This window comes from Podarcis raffonei, chromosome 2 (genome assembly GCF_027172205.1).
Source record: "Podarcis raffonei isolate rPodRaf1 chromosome 2, rPodRaf1.pri, whole genome shotgun sequence".
NCBI lineage: Eukaryota > Metazoa > Chordata > Lepidosauria > Squamata > Lacertidae > Podarcis > Podarcis raffonei.
Genome location: NC_070603.1, coordinates 2,508,391 through 2,525,312, shown reverse-complemented (window position 1 = coordinate 2,525,312; position 16,922 = coordinate 2,508,391). Strand labels below are relative to the sequence as shown.

General features: G+C 45.5%; 1 protein-coding gene and 1 pseudogene across 5 annotated transcripts in view; one reads left to right on the top strand and one right to left on the bottom strand.

Moving 5' to 3' along the window:
- Positions 1-16,922, top strand: part of PDE1B (phosphodiesterase 1B) — a 134,461-nt gene that overhangs the window by 43,052 nt on the left and 74,487 nt on the right. The gene's annotated exons all lie outside the window — the stretch shown is intronic.
- LOC128404387 (proliferation-associated protein 2G4-like) lies at positions 1,051-1,767 on the bottom strand (annotated as a pseudogene).

Genomic DNA, 16,922 nt, shown 5'->3' with positions numbered 1-16,922 from the left:
GAGGGTGTCTCTCCCCCCCCCCCCCGCCACAGTAAAAGAAGCTCAGTATCCCTTGCCCAGATTCCTCTTTTAAAAAGAGGAAGTCAATCCTGCTTTTGACATTAAATGATTATCTTTCCAAGCTTGCTAATTGCCTAATAAATCTTTTTAAAAGGGCTAATTTCTACCAAATGCATTAAAGCCTCGAAAGAAATATTTTGCCCAATAAAGGATGGTGCAGAGAATTAAAAAAGCAAAGATGAATGGCCCTGGCTTGGCAATGAGTAACAAGCCATTTCAGGCTGTGCTGAGCACATTTTTTTACAGTAAAAGGTCACATCTGCTGGGGGGTGGTAATTGGGGCCATGGGGTTAAATGCATTGAGTGGCCATTAGTAGCAATCTATCATGATGAGTTACTGCTCAAAAGTAAATTGGAGAATTTGGATTGGATCCAGCTGGGATTGGAAGTGCCTGGTCCTTTCTAGGGGAGTCTGTGGTATCTTATTTTGGACTCCTTAAGCCTACAGCCCAGTGACTGCCATGAGACATGTTGATTCTCCAAATGAAATTCTTAAATAGAAACCCCAAAGTCAGGTTTTGAAACTTGTTGGTTTGGTGGCCCCTTTCTTTTCCACTTCACCTGACCTTGCTGCTCACTTGGTCAGAACTGCAGGGCTGTTTTTGAGCCAGGGGCCACCATATCACAGATACAGAGCTCATTTTCTTTAAACAGGGCTTTGCCCATAAATATGTGATGCAACACTGCAGAACAGAGTGGATTTGAGCTCGTGCAGAGTGATTTTTCACCATTGGTGCCTAAATATTTGCAGTTTCATCTCTGCAGTTATAAGGGCGGAAACCTGGGTGTTTAAACCTGAGTGGGGAAGCCTGTGTTTTGTTTTGTTTTTACTCCTGATTATATTATTTCATATTTTAAAAGGTAATCTGAAGTGGCCAAGAGACTCCTCCCTCAGCGGCAAAGTCAGTCACAACTGGTTCCACTCTGTGGGAAGGTCAGGCTATTTGTCATTTGGTCCTATGAGACAATCAGGTATAAAGGGATATTTGTTTCTCTTGCTTTGAGTTGGGGCATGTGAGAGAAAGAATCAGGTGCTATGCAGAGGCGATCAGAGCTGTTCAGTCACCAGTCTCATTCTCTTCTGCTGTTTCCCCTGTGTGGCGTTCTTGGCATTCTTAGGGGGCCTTCTTTTTCTTCTTCTTTTGGGGGGGGGTAGTGGCTTGCTGAGCTCTGTAGGAGTGCCTTCAGTTCTGCATCTTGCACTTCAAATTCTGATTTGTAGCGTTCAGGCTCAAAGGGTCTGCTAGTTATCCTCATGGGACCATTGGGCATTAAAAGCACCATGAACTTAAGCTGGGCAACAAACTTTGCTTCTTTCTCATAGAGGATATGAAAAGGCTGTAGCAGCTCATGTTTAGCATATTCTGCTACCCCCATCCTTGCCTTTTCATCCTCAAATGCCCTGAGAGTGAATGGCATAGTATCAAAGCCTCTTTCCACCTCACTGAAAAAGGCCCGGGAAGTTTTCATTTTCAAACCACAATGCTTGGAAGGGTCCCTTTTGTAAATTGTAGTTCTCTGCCCAGCATCCTTTCCCTTTCCTTCTCCATTGCTGACGAGAACATCAATAATGTAAACTTCATGGACCTCAAATTCTGCTTTTTCACGGTCCTTTCTTTGCTAGTCTGAGGGGTTCTGAATGATAATCTTCTCCCCATCTATCAAATGCTGCTTCAGCTTGTGTGATAGCATCCCTAGTAGGCTAGTTTCCGCACACACTTGCACATGCCTCTGTGTTCTCCAACCAGAGATCAAGAACACAGTCCAGGATGGGGCAAAGCAGAGCCAGTGTGTGGGGCTGGGGAGCATCCTGAGAGCTAGACAGAGAGGCCTAGGGGCTGCATCTGGTCCCTGGGCTTGAGGTTCCCTACCCCTGAAGGTCTAACTGAAGATGTTGCAGAGCTGATGCCGGTCAGTCGGCTGAGCATTCTCTCTTTCACTGCCGAGGGGGAAAGTGGTCCATCCACTTGCAGCCCTTTTTTATTCAGCAGTGTTCCCTGGTAGGCCTTTTGCACATCTGATTGGCTTTCTTTGCCCCCCTGCCGACCTGCCCACCCCCCTCTGGCAGCTGAACTGCTGAGTTCTCCCCTCCTCCCCCTGCCTCTCTCTCAAGCCTAATTTCCTCTCATGAAAGCAGCTCTTCTTGCCTCTAATTTAGTTCATGCTGAGCATGCACCTGCTGGGTGCCTGAGAAAAGTGCTGGGGAAATAAGCTGGACCCTATTAAAGACATCCATTCTGTGCTCAGACTTGCCAAACTGCTACCTGGAATGCTGGAAGAATAGCAATGGCTGCAGCTAAGGACAGGCCGCATGTTGCATTTTCACGTTAGCAAATTGATTGGACATTCCAGAAAGCAGCATGGGAAGTACTTCTGTGGGGCAGGTGGAGATTCTTCTCCCTTCTCCATGGGTGATGGGAATCCTCCTGGGGAGATCCTCTGTCACTTGTTCCACTGAGCTGTCTGGATGGCAGTAGCCCTGTGATATGGAACCTTAGGCTCTAGTAAGTTGAATGCAGCCTACAGGGTTTCCAAAAGGATCACTGTGAACTGTTCTCTGCACATTGATTCTGCTGTCCATTCCCTCCCCCACAGTCTCTTTTTCAAGGATTCCATTTTTTGTTCAGTGGAACAAGAATGCCACCCTTCATTTCACCAACTTCCATTCTTCTCTTTCAGTTGACTCATATGCCAGATGTCCCCAACCTGCAGCCGCCCAGGTGTTGCTGGACCCCAGATCCCATCATCCCTGACCATTGACTGTGTTGTCTGGGATTGATGGGAGTCCAACAACATTTGGACGGAGCCAGGTTGCTGATGACTGCTGTATGCTTTCAGATCTTGAGCTCTGACCTGGATGAGCTTTATAGACAAGCTGACTAAGGGGAAGCATCATGGATGATAAACACTTCTTCTTCATCTGCTACTACTGGGGATGATGATGAGTAATATTATTAATAATAAATAAATAATTTCAATTATAGGGCTGAGACCAGAACTAGATGTTAATGGCTGACACGAGGCTGTTGCCAGAAACAGATACCATACATTGCCACTTCTTTCTCCTCCTCTCTGCCACCAATGGAAGACACTGGATGTCATAATCATATTGCAGCTTTCTGCACCCCTGCAAGGGACAACCAAGGAACATCACAGCGGAGAGTGAGAGAGGCGAGTAGACGCAGGGCTGCTGCTGCTGCTGCTGCTGCTTGTAGTTCTAGCCTGAGGATGGGACTCAGCCTTGTGACAAGTAGGGTGTTCCCATGGAGAACGAGGTCCACCTGTACAACAGGAAATCTCCCTCTCTCCTCACTTTCCCACCACAAAAAGAACCTGTTCTGGGTTTCTCTTTCCTGTTTCCAGGTTAAGGGGATTGTGAGAGGAAAAGTTCCATGTATCTGTGAGAGTGCTGGGTGGGAGCATGATTTTGCATTTGGTTTCTTTTGCGACCTTTTGAAGAGGTTTGAGTTGTTTCAGCCTTCGCCAACTTGGTGTCCTCCAGTTGTTGAAGGACAACTCTGATCATTTCCAGCTAGCATGGTCAGGAATGTTGGGTGTTGTAGTCCAACCACATCTGGAGGGCACCAGGTTGGGGAAGACTGGTCTTTATCAAAACAAGGGGGGATTATTGGGTTGTTTTTGTTTTTATTATGTATTTTGTGTTTTTATTTTGTGTTTTTATATTGTGAACCACCCTGAGACCAGTGGGTATACAAAATTAATTAATCATCCTCATCCTCAGCTTTCCTTCTCAGTTTTGCGGGAGCCAAGACATGCAGACTCAAATTCTGGCTTTCTTTTAATACTTTTATGGAAAAGGCCAATGTTTCTGTCTGTCTATAATTATTATTATATTTATATCCCAGTTATCCTCCAATGAACACAAGGTGGTGTACATTGTTTCCCCATTTCATCCTCACAACAACCCTGTGAGGTAGATTAGGCTGAGAGACAGGGACTGGCCCAAGGTCACCCAGTGAGTTTCATGGCTGAGTGAGGATTTGACCTCTGGCCTCCCAGCTGCCAGTCCAACACTCTAAGCAACACTACACCATTCTGACTTTCCTTCTGTTGGTCTAACTATTGAACCAATTTTCCTGATGAGATCAGCAAAACAGTCTCCAGGGCCAGATGAACTGCATCCAAGAGTATTAAAAGAACTGGCAGATGTGATTTCAGAACCACTGGCAGTCATCTTTGAGAATTCCTGGAGAACAGGCGAAGTCCCGGCAGACTGGAGGAGGGCAAATGTTGTCCCTATTTTCAAAAAGGGGAAAAGAGAGGACCCAAATAATTACTGTCCAGTCAGTCTGACATCAATACCAGGGAAGATTCTGGAGCAGATCATTAAACAAACAGTCTGTGAGCACCTAGAAAGGAATGCTGTGATCACCAATAGTCAGCATGGATTTCTGAAAAATAAGTCATGTCAGACTAACCTGATCTCGTTTTTTGACAGAATTACAAGCCTGGTAGATGAAGGGAACGCAGTGGATGTAGCCTACCTTGATTTCAGCAAGGCATTTGACAAGGTGCCCCATGATATTCTTGTAAAGAAGCTGGTAAAATGCGGTCTTGACTATGCTACCACTCAGTGGATTTGTAACTGGCTGACTGACCGAACCCAAAGGGTGCTCATCAATGGTTCCTCTTCATCCTGGAGAAGAGTGACTAGTGGGGTGCCACAGGGTTCTGTCTTGGGCCCGGTCTTATTCAACATCTTTATCAACGACTTGGATGATGGACTCAAGGGCATCCTGATCAAATTTGCAGATGACACCAAACTGGGAGGGGTGGCTAACACCCCAGAGGACAGGATCACACTTCAAAATGACCTTGACAGATTAGAGAACTGGGCCAAAACAAACAAGATGCATTTTAACAGGGAGAAATGTAAAGTATTGCACTTGGGCAAAAAAAATGAGAGGCACAAATACAAGATGGGTGACACCTGGCTTGAGAGCACTACATGTGAAAAGGATCTAGGAGTCTTGGTTGACCACAAACTTGACATGAGCCAACAGTGTGACGCGGCAGCTAAAAAAGCCAATGCAATTCTGGGCTGCATCAATAGGAGTATAGCATCTAGATCAAGGGAAGTAATAGTGCCACTGTATTCTGCTCTGGTCAGACCTCACCTGGAGTACTGTGTCCAGTTCTGGGCACCACAGTTCAAGAAGGACATTGACAAACTGGAACGTGTCCAGAGGAGGGCAACCAAAATGGTCAAAGGCCTGGAAACGATGCCTTATGAGGAACGGCTAAGGGAGCTGGGCATGTTTAGCCTGGAGAAGAGGAGGTTAAGGGGTGATATGATAGCCATGTTCAAATATATAAAAGGATGTCACATAGAGGAGGGAGAAAGGTTGTTTTCTGCTGCTCCAGAGAAGCGGACACGGAGCAATGGATCCAAACTACAAGAAAGAAGATTCCACCTAAACATTAGGAAGAACTTCCTGACAGTAAGAGCTGTTCGACAGTGGAATTTGCTGCCAAGGAGTGTGGTGGAGTCTCCTTCTTTGGAGGTCTTTAAGCAGAGGCTTGACAACCATATGTCAGGAGTGCTCTGATGGTGTTTCCTGCTTGGCAGGGGGTTGGACTCGATGGCCCTTGTGGTCTCTTCCAACTCTATGATTCTATGATTCTATGATTCTAAAACACATTGGGAATTATATGTTAATTGACTTGGCTGAGTTTTGTTGGCTACAGTCTTTTCTTTTGCCATATCTATGGCCATAAAAGTATGAAAGGGAGATGCATGTCTCTGTGTAGTCACAGTCCTGTGCCAAGGAGCTGGAATTGCTCTTAGCTTCTTGGCACATATCTAGGGCACGTTTAAAGATTTTACTCTCGCTTTTACACTTTCTTGTTTACTGCAGCAAATAAACACTGTTGTGACACTGATGTACCAGCCAGTCCTATTTTTCTAGAAAAAGAGGTGGTGAAACTCACCATGAACACCTCCCTTATTCTCTTAGAATGGCAATGGCACCCATCTGAAAAAAAGCCCAGGTACAAGTGTCCAACACAGTCACAGTTGCTGCGTGAACAGTGAGACCCTCTGCATGGTGGCTTTCAGCAAGCGGGAGAGCCCATGGTTTGCATTCAGAGCATCCCAGGTTCCAGCCCTAAGGTGAAACTCTGAAGAGCTACTGCCAGCCAGTGTAGAGAATGTTCAGCTGAATGAGTCAATGCTTCCTGACTCTTACAAACCTGTGTGCACCTAATCTGCTTTCCTCTGTCTGACCCAACCTCACAAAGCTGAATTGCAAATAAATGGGATGAACATTTAAAAAGTACATACTGGTTTATGAGCCAGTAACTGCAAGATCCTGGAACAACCTGAGTCCACCCCGAAAGTACTGTAACTACTGGATCTGGCTTTTTGTGATATGTGTTGGAAGGCACCAGGCTGGTGAAGGCTGGGTGAGATCACGTGTTGCATCTCTGTGTGTGTCCTCCCATTCACATTATCACTGGTGGGTGCAGCTTTAAAAGCATGTCTATTCACTTGGGTGTTCCTGGATTCTTAATGCCAGTTTTTAGCACTCTCATTACTGTAACTGATACTAATATTTTACAGCCACATATTATTTATTGTCTTTTGTTGTTTGGCTGCAAACTGCCTTGGTACTCTGAAGTGAAAGGCGGTATAGAAATAGTTTTTATAAATAAGTAAAAAAATTAAATCATGCAACTTCTTGCAATCAAAGGGATGGGATAGGGAGGAGATTGGAAGCTTGATTTAAATCTACAACTCGTTTCTTTCCTTTTTAATACAGTTTTGACCACTGACATTCAAGATTAAATGGAGGCCAAGTAATCAATCAGCAACTAGGAAAAGTTGGGGCTTTAAAAAGAGTGTGTGTGTTCAAGAGGCAGACTATATAAAAAAGAAGCAGAATGGCTCAGATGCCTTTCAAGCAGGATCTTCATTAGGGATGGGAAACCTGTGGCTCTCCATGTTGTTAGACTCCACCTCCCATCGTTCCTGACCATTTGCCATACTGGTTGGGTCTGACAGGAATTGTAGTCTAGCAACATGTGGAGGGCCCATAGTTTCCTTATCCTTGCAGTAGACAGTAAATCCTGAGCTCTGTGTCCCTTGGGTGGAATGGAAAATAAAAGTAAATTGCACCTGATATAATCCCAGAAACTCATCTTTCACAAATGGGTCCTGTCTGGTTCTTTCTCAGCATGCTGTAGGCATCTGGGACTTCCCCTTGGGAAGTGACTAGGATGTGCCAAAGGATTTTGTTCCAAGCCCTCTTTCCCAGCAAGGAGCAGAGGCGACCCTTCTCTTCCGCACGTGGAGCTGCACTGTGGCCCTCACTCCTTAGTAGGCAGGAGCCCTGCCTTTCATCAAGGAGGAGATGAAATGGCTTTGCTGTTCAGCTCCTTATCGTGCATCAACTTAACAGGCAGCCTCTGGCTGCTTCAGCCACAGCAGCGGAAACAGAACTTTAATCGCTCGGCTCAGCCAAGTAATTAAAAGGGAGCGTGCCCTGTGGAAGGGCTCCCTTGGGTGCTGGGAGGCTCGCAGCTCTGAGCACTTCCTTGCCTTGGCTCATGTCCTGGCAGCTGCTTTGCCAGCTAGTGTTGCTGTCAAGTCTGGCGGAGGTGGAAGATAAAGGACCCAGCAAGATCCGGGCTGGTTAATGGAGGCAAGGCCAAATGGAATTCCTGGCTGAATTAACGACCTGTGAATTCTGAAAAGGTCTGGTTCAGATGAGGGCATCTTCTCTCTCCCCCAACCCAGCAGCACAAACATCTTGTTTCACACCTCCTTCCTCCCACCAGTACAATGTGCACATTTGGGATTCTTAATTGTCCAGCACACACATATCCAAATTGGCAGCACCCATTTTTTAAAAATAAATGTTTAATCAATCAATGCACATACCTCTCTCTCTCTCTCTCTCTCTCTCTCTCTCTCTCTCTCTCTCTCTCTCTGTGTGTGTGTGTGTGTGTGTGTGTGTGTATTGTGATTCCAAATGAATGCAGATGGAAACTACGGGTTATCACAATAATCCTGTCCTTATCTGTTTACAATTTATCTGTAAAAAGTCAATAAACCATTTCCATTCTTTTTTAAAAAGTTTGTTATCTTGATTTCTTATTCTTCTGGTAAGTTTCACCATTTCTGCATATTCCATAAGTTTTTGTATCCATTTTTCCTTTGCTGGGACTTCTACTTCTTTCCATTTTGGGACAAGTAACATTCTTCCCAGTGTAGTAAAAGGTAAAGGTAAAGGTACCCCTGCCCGTACGGGCCAGTCTTGACAGACTCTAGGGTTGTGCGCTCATCTCACTCTAGAGGCCGGGGGCCAGCGCTGTCCGCAGACACTTCCGGGTCACGTGGCCAGCGTGACGAAGCTGCTCTGGCGAACCGGCACCAGCGCAGCACACGGAAACGCCGTTTACCTTCCCGCTAGAAAGCGGTACCTATTTATCTACTTGCACTTAAGGGTGCTTTCGAACTGCTAGGTGGGCAGGAGCTGGGACCGAATGATGGGAGCTCACCCCGCCGCGGGGATTTGAACCGCCAACCATGCGATCGGCAAGTCCTAGGCGCTGAGGTTTTACCCACAGCGCCACCTGCGTCCCTTCCCACTGTAGTAGCAGACATTAATAAGTTTCTATACAGTTTAGGTAGTTCTGTCCCTATAATTCCCCAAAGGAAAGCTTCTGGGTTTTTGTTTTATTACAAACGTTATTTTAAACATCCTTTTCATTTCATTATATATCACTTCCTAGTAAGCTTTAACGTTACTACAAGATCACCACATATGATAAAAAGAACCTTCTTTTTCTTTACATTTCCAACACTTACCGTATTTGATTTAGATTTATACATTTTTGCCAATTTACTCAGTGTTAGATACCATTGATATATCATTTTCATATAATTTTCTCTTAGACCATAACATGTTGTAAATTTTATATCCATATTCCATAATCATTCCCATGCTTCCATATCTATATTATGACCCATATCTATTGCCCAATGTATCACTGAGGATTTTACTTGCTCATCCTTTGTCTCCCATTCCAATAATATTTTATATATTTTAGACACCACTTTCATATTACATTCCAGCAGGTCTCTCTCCAGTTGTGATATTTGTTCCCAAAACTATGTATCCTATCTTTCTTAAATGCTTCATTCAAATGATGATATTGTATCCGTGCTGTTAATTTTCCTGATAATTCCTTAATTTTTCAAAATTTATATTCTCCTCCCTCTTGTTTTAATAAATCTGTCCACCCTTCTATCATATTCTTTTTCTTTACCATTATAGCTTCCAATGGTGAGAGCCAAAGTGTTGTTTTTACCTCTAATAAATCCTTCTATTTATCCCATACTCTATATAATTTTTTCTTAATTATATGATTTGTAAATCCTTTATGCACGTTTACCTTTTCATACCATAAATAAGCATGCCAACCAAAAATAGTGTCATGACCTTCTAAGTCTAGAATATGTGAATTCTCTAATGTCATCCATTCCTTCAACCAACAAAGACAGGATGCCTCATAGTATAGTCTCATATCCGGCAGGGGAAATTCTCCTTTCTTTTGCATCTATCAATATTTTATATTTTATTTTCATTTTTTTCCTCTGGCCAAATATATTTAGAAATATCTTTTTGCCATGTGTTGAAACAATCTGCTTGCTTGTTTCTAAACAGCAAGTTTCTAGTTCTCATGGCTGCAAAATTAAGTTTGAAAATGGTGGTGGTTGTGGAAGCCATAGGAAAGAGTGATTAAGGTTTTCAGTGGAAGTGATGAGGAGGACGTGCTCTTCCCATGACTTGTAATGTTGTATACCACCCTGAACTCTTTGGAGGAAGAGTAGAATGCAGTACAGTACATGTGTTTGCAAAACCCAGACACAGGCATCAGCTTTGTGTTTCCATGTTCTAGGTGTGGAGGTGCTAAGCAGGTAATGAGAGAACCAGATTCATTTAACCTGCTCATAATCTAGAGCAGCCTTTGCCAGCTTGGTGCCCTCCAGATGTTGTTGGACTACAACTGCAATCAGACCCAGTGATGGGAACAGTAGTCCACTAGCATCTGGAGGGCACCAGGTTGGGGAAGGGTGATCTGGACTGAGTTACGTGCTACAGATGCTTTTGGGAGAAAAGTTTTTGTGGCCAAAGAGAGGGAGCCCAAACTAGGGATATTGCACGGGTCTCAAATCAGGCTAGTTTGGTGGCTCAGGGGCAAAAAGAGAGGACATGTTGCTCAGCAGCAGAGTGCAGGGGTTTCTGGCAGAAAATCCAAGCTGTAATCCTTGGTATGAAGGGTGGGAGAGGAGCACAGCCAGGAGAAGGCATCAGGAAACTATTGCTGTTCCCTCCAAATAGTCTTCTCCAAGCTGCCTGCAGTGTACCAGCCCATGTTCTGCTGTGGTTCCCTTTGTGGCCCACAAATTAGACATGCAGCACTCATCCTCCTTGCAAGCTCATGGTTGATTGCAGCCCTAATTGCTTTATAATATCACAGACATCAGGGAAAGTGATCTAATTAACAGAGAAAATAAGCATGGTTTTTGTTTTTGTTTTAACACACACAAACGTGCACACACACACACAAGCTTTTGGAACCCTTTGATTTCCTCCTCTCCTTGTTTTTCTGCCTCCCCTGTTTCCTATCTCTATTGCCCTCATTTCCAAACAGACAAGGCTTTTGGGGAAGGGAGAAACAACACCGTCAATAATTTGTTAGCTGCGTGTGTGACGTAGCCCTTTGAGCACCCGAAGTCCAAGAGAAGCCTCACCTGATCCCTGCAGCAGCACAAATGAGCTTCCACTTGCGCTCTTCTCTGGCTGTGGCGGGGCCCTTTCGCTCAGCTAGCGCCGGTGTCAGCCGGCTGCTGGGCTCAGTCACCTGGCAACAATATTCTGATGATGAGGGGCGTCGATTAAAGAGCGGCTGAATTCAGCTGGCGGATGTTCAGAAGCAGCAATTGATCAAACAAGTGCAGAGCCACTTGGCACAGGGGCAGCAGCAGTTGGGAGGGGAATGAGAAGGGTTTAGCATTGTTGCTCTCACGACAAGGAGCAACTGGCCTGCACACTCCAAGCTCACCCTCTCCCCCCACTTGTGCACTGGCATTGGCGCTGTGATCTCGGTTTAGTTTAAACCAGACCTTATTAATTAGGATCTTGAACCGGGGTGAAGCCATGGCTTGAAATCCTGGTTGTTAAGTCAACATTAAACCAATGTTAACCAACATTAAACCACTGTCTAAGCAGTGTGAAGCTACACTGCCACCCCTTGCCCTGCCCTGGTCTTGCAGAAGATCCCACTGAGCAACGACCCCTACTCAGAGGTTGGATGTGAGCTAGCTTCTTTTGAGCCTCTGCTCCATCCCCTTGTGGGGAACTAGAGTCTCTTAAATGGTCTGTCCTCAGATTTGACATGTTCCCCATCATGTCCACAGTTTCTGTGCATAACAGCCCAGGATTGAGGTGCTGAAGCCAAGATGCGAAGAGTAGAGGGAAGGGAGAAAGAGGGATCTTTAGCTGTGATTGCCGCACTGCAGGGGGTGGACTAGATGACCCACTGGGGCCCTTCCAACTCTGATTCTATGATCTCATGGACCCAATGAATTTTCCCAGGGTGGTTCCAGGGGAGAGTGCTGCCGTTGCATCTGTGTCCTGATTGTGGCCTTCACATAGGCACCTTTCTGGCCATTGCAAGAACGGGGTGCTGGACCAAATGGACCTTTGGTCAGATCCCACAGCCCTCCTTACATTCTTATGATCTCTATATTTGTATTCATTGTTGTTGTTATTTCAAAAACAATTTCCTGCCTATTGCCTCAGGAATGAGACCTCCAGCTGGGGTAGCTAGCAATAATCTTTAAAGCCAATCATGACAAAACACTGCACAACCAATTAAGCAAACAAACATAAGCAGCATTGCAGAAAATTTAGCAGCAACAGACTCATTTTGGGAAGATCAAACTCTTAAGCAGCATTTCAAGAATCAACACTATCACTTTCCTGCAGGAGGCACAGAGACCTTTTCCTGACTTGGAGCTGTTAGGCAGTGGTGGTGATGATGGCACCACGAAGAACCCTCACCTCTGTTGGGTGTGGGACACAGAGCCTCTCCGGGACAATCGCAGCACGTGGGGAGGCCCAGATGGAAGGAGATGTGCTTTCACCACTTTAACCCATACTTGCTTTGCATAAAATTAGTGTATTTAGTGTAACCTTAATTTATATCTGTCAGTTAATGGCCTGCTGCTTTCTCTCCCAGGAGCTCAGGATGCTGTACACAAAGTTCCCGGGTGTCCTCTCGTTCAAGCACAGATCAGCCCCTGATTCGCTTAGCTCTAGCATTAGAACTGCATTATATATCTTGCCAGTTATTGTTTTTGTTGTTGTTTTTGAGGCACACTAGCAGCTTTTGAGTGCAAATGAACTGAAATTGACAGATTCTTCCACATCTAGGAAGAATCTGTCAATTTCAGTTTCTGCTTTTTCCACTTTACTTTCCCACATTGCCATGTCAGTTCACATATTGCTAAAAATTCATCAGCATTGTAGTGTGACTTTCTCCTAATATTCACATTTGCGTATGTAATTTTGCCTAATGTACACAATTTTGCAAAGCCATTTCCCCATATGTTACACATTTTTGTATGCTGTTTTCACCAATATATGCATTTCCATGCACACTTGCCCCTAGTGTATGCATCTTGGTAGACATGGCTGGGCCATGTGGATTGTTTTGGAAAGCATGAATTGGGTAGACTGAGCAGAACCAAGTTTCCTCCCTACCCTCAGCCTCTCCATGCCATCTTTTCCTTCCCAAGCTGGGTTTGGACCAAGAGGGCCATCATCCTCTCTTCATCACCCTCTCCCTCTGTTAATCAGCCGCTCCTGCAAACAGAGAAACTTTTACCCATGCCAGAAGTGGAATAAATGGTTATTATTGATTCTAAGTGCCTATTCACCCCCTGCCTCCATCCCCCGATTTGATGTTTGTTGCTCAGTTGAGCTGTTTAAGTGACTCAATCAGCCGTCTCTCTCGTTATTATTTATTTATTTTCCGAGTGATTGGGTTTCATTGCAAATTGCTGTCTCGGCGGTAGGCTTGGTGTGGCACAGACTGTGGAAGCGGGACAGACGGTGCCGAGCTTGGGAAACGCGAGGAGAAAACGCCACGTAGCTCAGGCTTCAAGCTTCCACTTGAAACTTCTGCTGTTGGGATGCAGGCTGAGGACAGAAACCCCAGCTGTTGGATTGAGGGGGCTCCCACTCACCCCTCACCCCAGGGCTGACATAAATCTGGGCAGGATCAGGATCCAGATGGTGTTAGGAGGATGAGGGAGGGTTGGGATTGGCAGAGCTTGGAAACCAGATAAGAGCATAAGGGAGAGCCCTACAGGATTAGTATGAAGATCCATCACCATTAGGGGATCTGCTTTCCATGCAGGGTGTCCTAGGTTCAGTCTCTGCCAACTCCAGGTAGGACTAGGAAGGTCTGAAACCTTGGAGAGTTGCTGCCAGTCAGTGTAGACAATATTGAGCTAGATGGACCAATGGCTTGACTCTGTATAAAGTAGCTTCTTATGCTCCTATTATCAGTTTTCTGACTCAGTTGGCTTCATATGATTCAAGGCTTGGCACTGGTGACAGCAGTGGGCCACTGAAGGCATCTTGCCTCCGGGCTCCTGAAACCTGGAGCTGGCACTGCACAGTCTGCAACGTAATTGTGACTGTGCAATGGCTAATGAATTTTAGCCTGACTTGAGCCTAGGGATAGGGAAGGCCGTGCATCTGAATGGTTTTTCTCTTTCAAAGGCAGGACACCTACTCACTCCCCTTGCTGCTGTTGGGTTTTTATTTTTACCAAGAAAGGAAATCTGTATTAAGTGGCTTTACAATGAGTGTGCAGGGCACAAAACATCAGATAATTACATGTCCAGTTTCATCAGCTTTCTCAGCAGCCCAAACTGCTGTTGCAAAATCTATTGCAATTACCCATCGTAGGGAGCTTTTGATGGCATGTTGGAGAGAGAGATCAACAAAGAGGTCGATGGCAGAAATCTCGGGTGGCTGCTTTTCAAGGTCACATTTTCTCTCTCTGCACAGTGTACAGATCCTGTCCTAGCTGGCAGGATGTGGGTGCAGAGGGCACTGTTGTAAACACATCTACCCCTTTCCAAGTGCTCTTATTGAGAACCTGGTTGTGCCTTTAATGCTGCCCCCTCTAAGCAGTGTGAAGCTACACTGCCACCCCTTGCCCTGCCCTGGTCTTGCAGAAGATCCCACTGAGCAAGGAGAGATCCCGGCTCAGGCAAGGTTCTTTTGGCTTCTTTTGAGCCTCTGCTCCCAGCCCACCTCTCTTAGGCTCCACCCCCTTGTGGGGAACTAGAATCTCTTAAATGGTCTGTCCTCTGATTTGACAGTAATGTGGGAGGCACTTGGTCTCTTGCATCTGGGAAAAGATTCCCATGAGGATTCTGGCTCTGGTTCTCTGAGCTCTGGTGCTGCAGAATCTGTTTCATTAGGCTTCTGCCTGACACCCTTGGAGTAATCCATGGATTACAAACATCGGTTTTCAAGCCAGAAACATGATCTGCTTCCATAGCTGATAGCACTGCAGCTTCTGACTCAGTGGGCGCCCCCAGGGGGGCATTTCTTGTGAGATGAGTTCTCTTCTTGCATGTGTGTGTGTTGGCATCAAAAAGCCAGCCTGTATTTCCCCAACCCACCCCAGTTTAATCCAGATTTACACTTTATTTTTATGAAAAAAGCTGTTGCCAGTATCTCATTTTTTATATTTCAATGAAAAGTTTGCAAATTAAGCACTCCCATTTGGAAGCATCTAGCGTCCTGGTCATTGCTGGACTCAGGGATCATGATACCAACCCCCGCAGTGTTGGTCAGATGAAATTGGTATATCCATTTTTCACTGTGTGGTGGTCTGGGTTGGTAAGAAACAAGGCTTTAAAAAATGGATCTGGTGGTTGAAAAGCCCCACTCGGGGTAAGTTTTAATCCATTTTGGTGCATGAGGGGTAAAATCCAAAATGACACCATTCTCCTAGGTAACAGAGGGGATCATCTTCTACAGGGTTGGGGAAGCTGTGGACCTCCAGATGTTGTTGGACTACTTTCACCATCTTTGACAGTTGATCATTGTGGCTGGAGCTTGATGGGAGTTGGAGTCCAACAGCATCTAGAAGGCTACAGGCTCCCCTTCCCTGATCTGCTGGGCTGTTTTGCTACCCAAAGCAATTGAAACAGACATTTACCATCCTCATGCATGCTCCTGTTTATTCACCGGAGCCTGAGAAAGAGAATTTAATGACAGATTGTGCCCCTTGGATCAGATTGATCCACCTGCCCTTCTGCTGCCCTCTTGGGCCCGGTCTTATTCAACATCTTTATCAACGACTTGGATGATGGACTCAAGGGCATCCTGATCAAATTTGCAGATGACACCAAACTGGGAGGGGTGGCTAACACCCCAGAGGACAGGATCACACTTCAAAACGACCTTGACAGATTGGAGAACTGGGCCAAAACAAACAAGATGCATTTTAACAGGGAGAAATGTAAAGTATTGCACTTGGGCAAAAAAAATGAGAGGCACAAATACAAGATGGGTGACACCTGGCTTGAGAGCACTACATGTGAAAAGGATCTAGGAGTCTTGGATGACCACAAACTTGACATGAGCCAACAGTGTGACGCGGCAGCTAAAAAAGCCAATGCAATTCTGGGCTGCATCAATAGGAGTATAGCATCTAGATCAAGGGAAGTAATAGTGCCACTGTATTCTGCTCTGGTCAGACCTCACCTGGAGTACTGTGTCCAGTTCTGGGCACCACAGTTCAAGAAGGACACTGACAAACTGGAACGTGTCCAGAAGAGGGCAACCAAAATGGTCAAAGGTCTGGAAACGATGCCTTATGAGGAATGGCTAAGGGAGCTGGGCATGTTTAGCCTGGAGAAGAGGAGGTTAAGGGGTGATATGATAGCCATGTTCAAATATATAAAAGGATGTCACATAGAGGAGGGAGAAAGGTTGTTTTCTGCTGCTCCAGAGAAGCGGACACGGAGCAATGGATCCAAACTACAAGAAAGAAGATTCCACCTAAACATTAGGAAGAACTTCCTGACAGTAAGAGCTGTTTGACAGTGGAATTTGCTGCCAAGGAGTGTGGTGGAGTCTCCTTCTTTGGAGGTCTTTAAGCAGAGGCTTGACAACCATATGTCAGGAGTGCTCTGATGGTGTTTCCTGCTTGGCAGGGGTTGGACTCGATGGCCCTTGTGGTCTCTTCCAACTCTATGATTCTATGATTCTATGATTCAATGCCATTTAAACTCCCACCACAGAGTGCCCAACCCACTTAGCCTCACACAGAGCTACTGGTGGCTCTAACAAGGACATCTTAAGATAAAATGCCCATTTTCCTGGAACTATATAGATTTTTAAAAAATAAAATAAAATAAACTAAGAACACTGTTTTGATACCTACAGCATGCAGATTTCTCTGTAGCTTGATAGCTAAGGCTTGCTTGCTTTAATGGACACTGATGCTCAGTTGCTATTCCTAGAGTTAGGAATGTGGGTCACAGTCTACCTGTCTGGGTTTAGGCCAGAAGCAGTTTGGAAAGAGGCCAGAGAAAGGCTGGAGGGGAGACATGAGTTTTTGCAGCTAGTTTGCAAGAAGCAGCCTCTCGGGGTGTGCTGCTGCTTGGGGTGGGGTGGGGGGACTATTGCTGCTTTATAGGGGCTAGTGGCATCTGATTGGGTCTTGGCATGCTTCTCCCTGTTAAGCTGTTCTATTGGGGTGCAGAACCTTTCTGGCCTGGTGGGCCAGATCTTTTA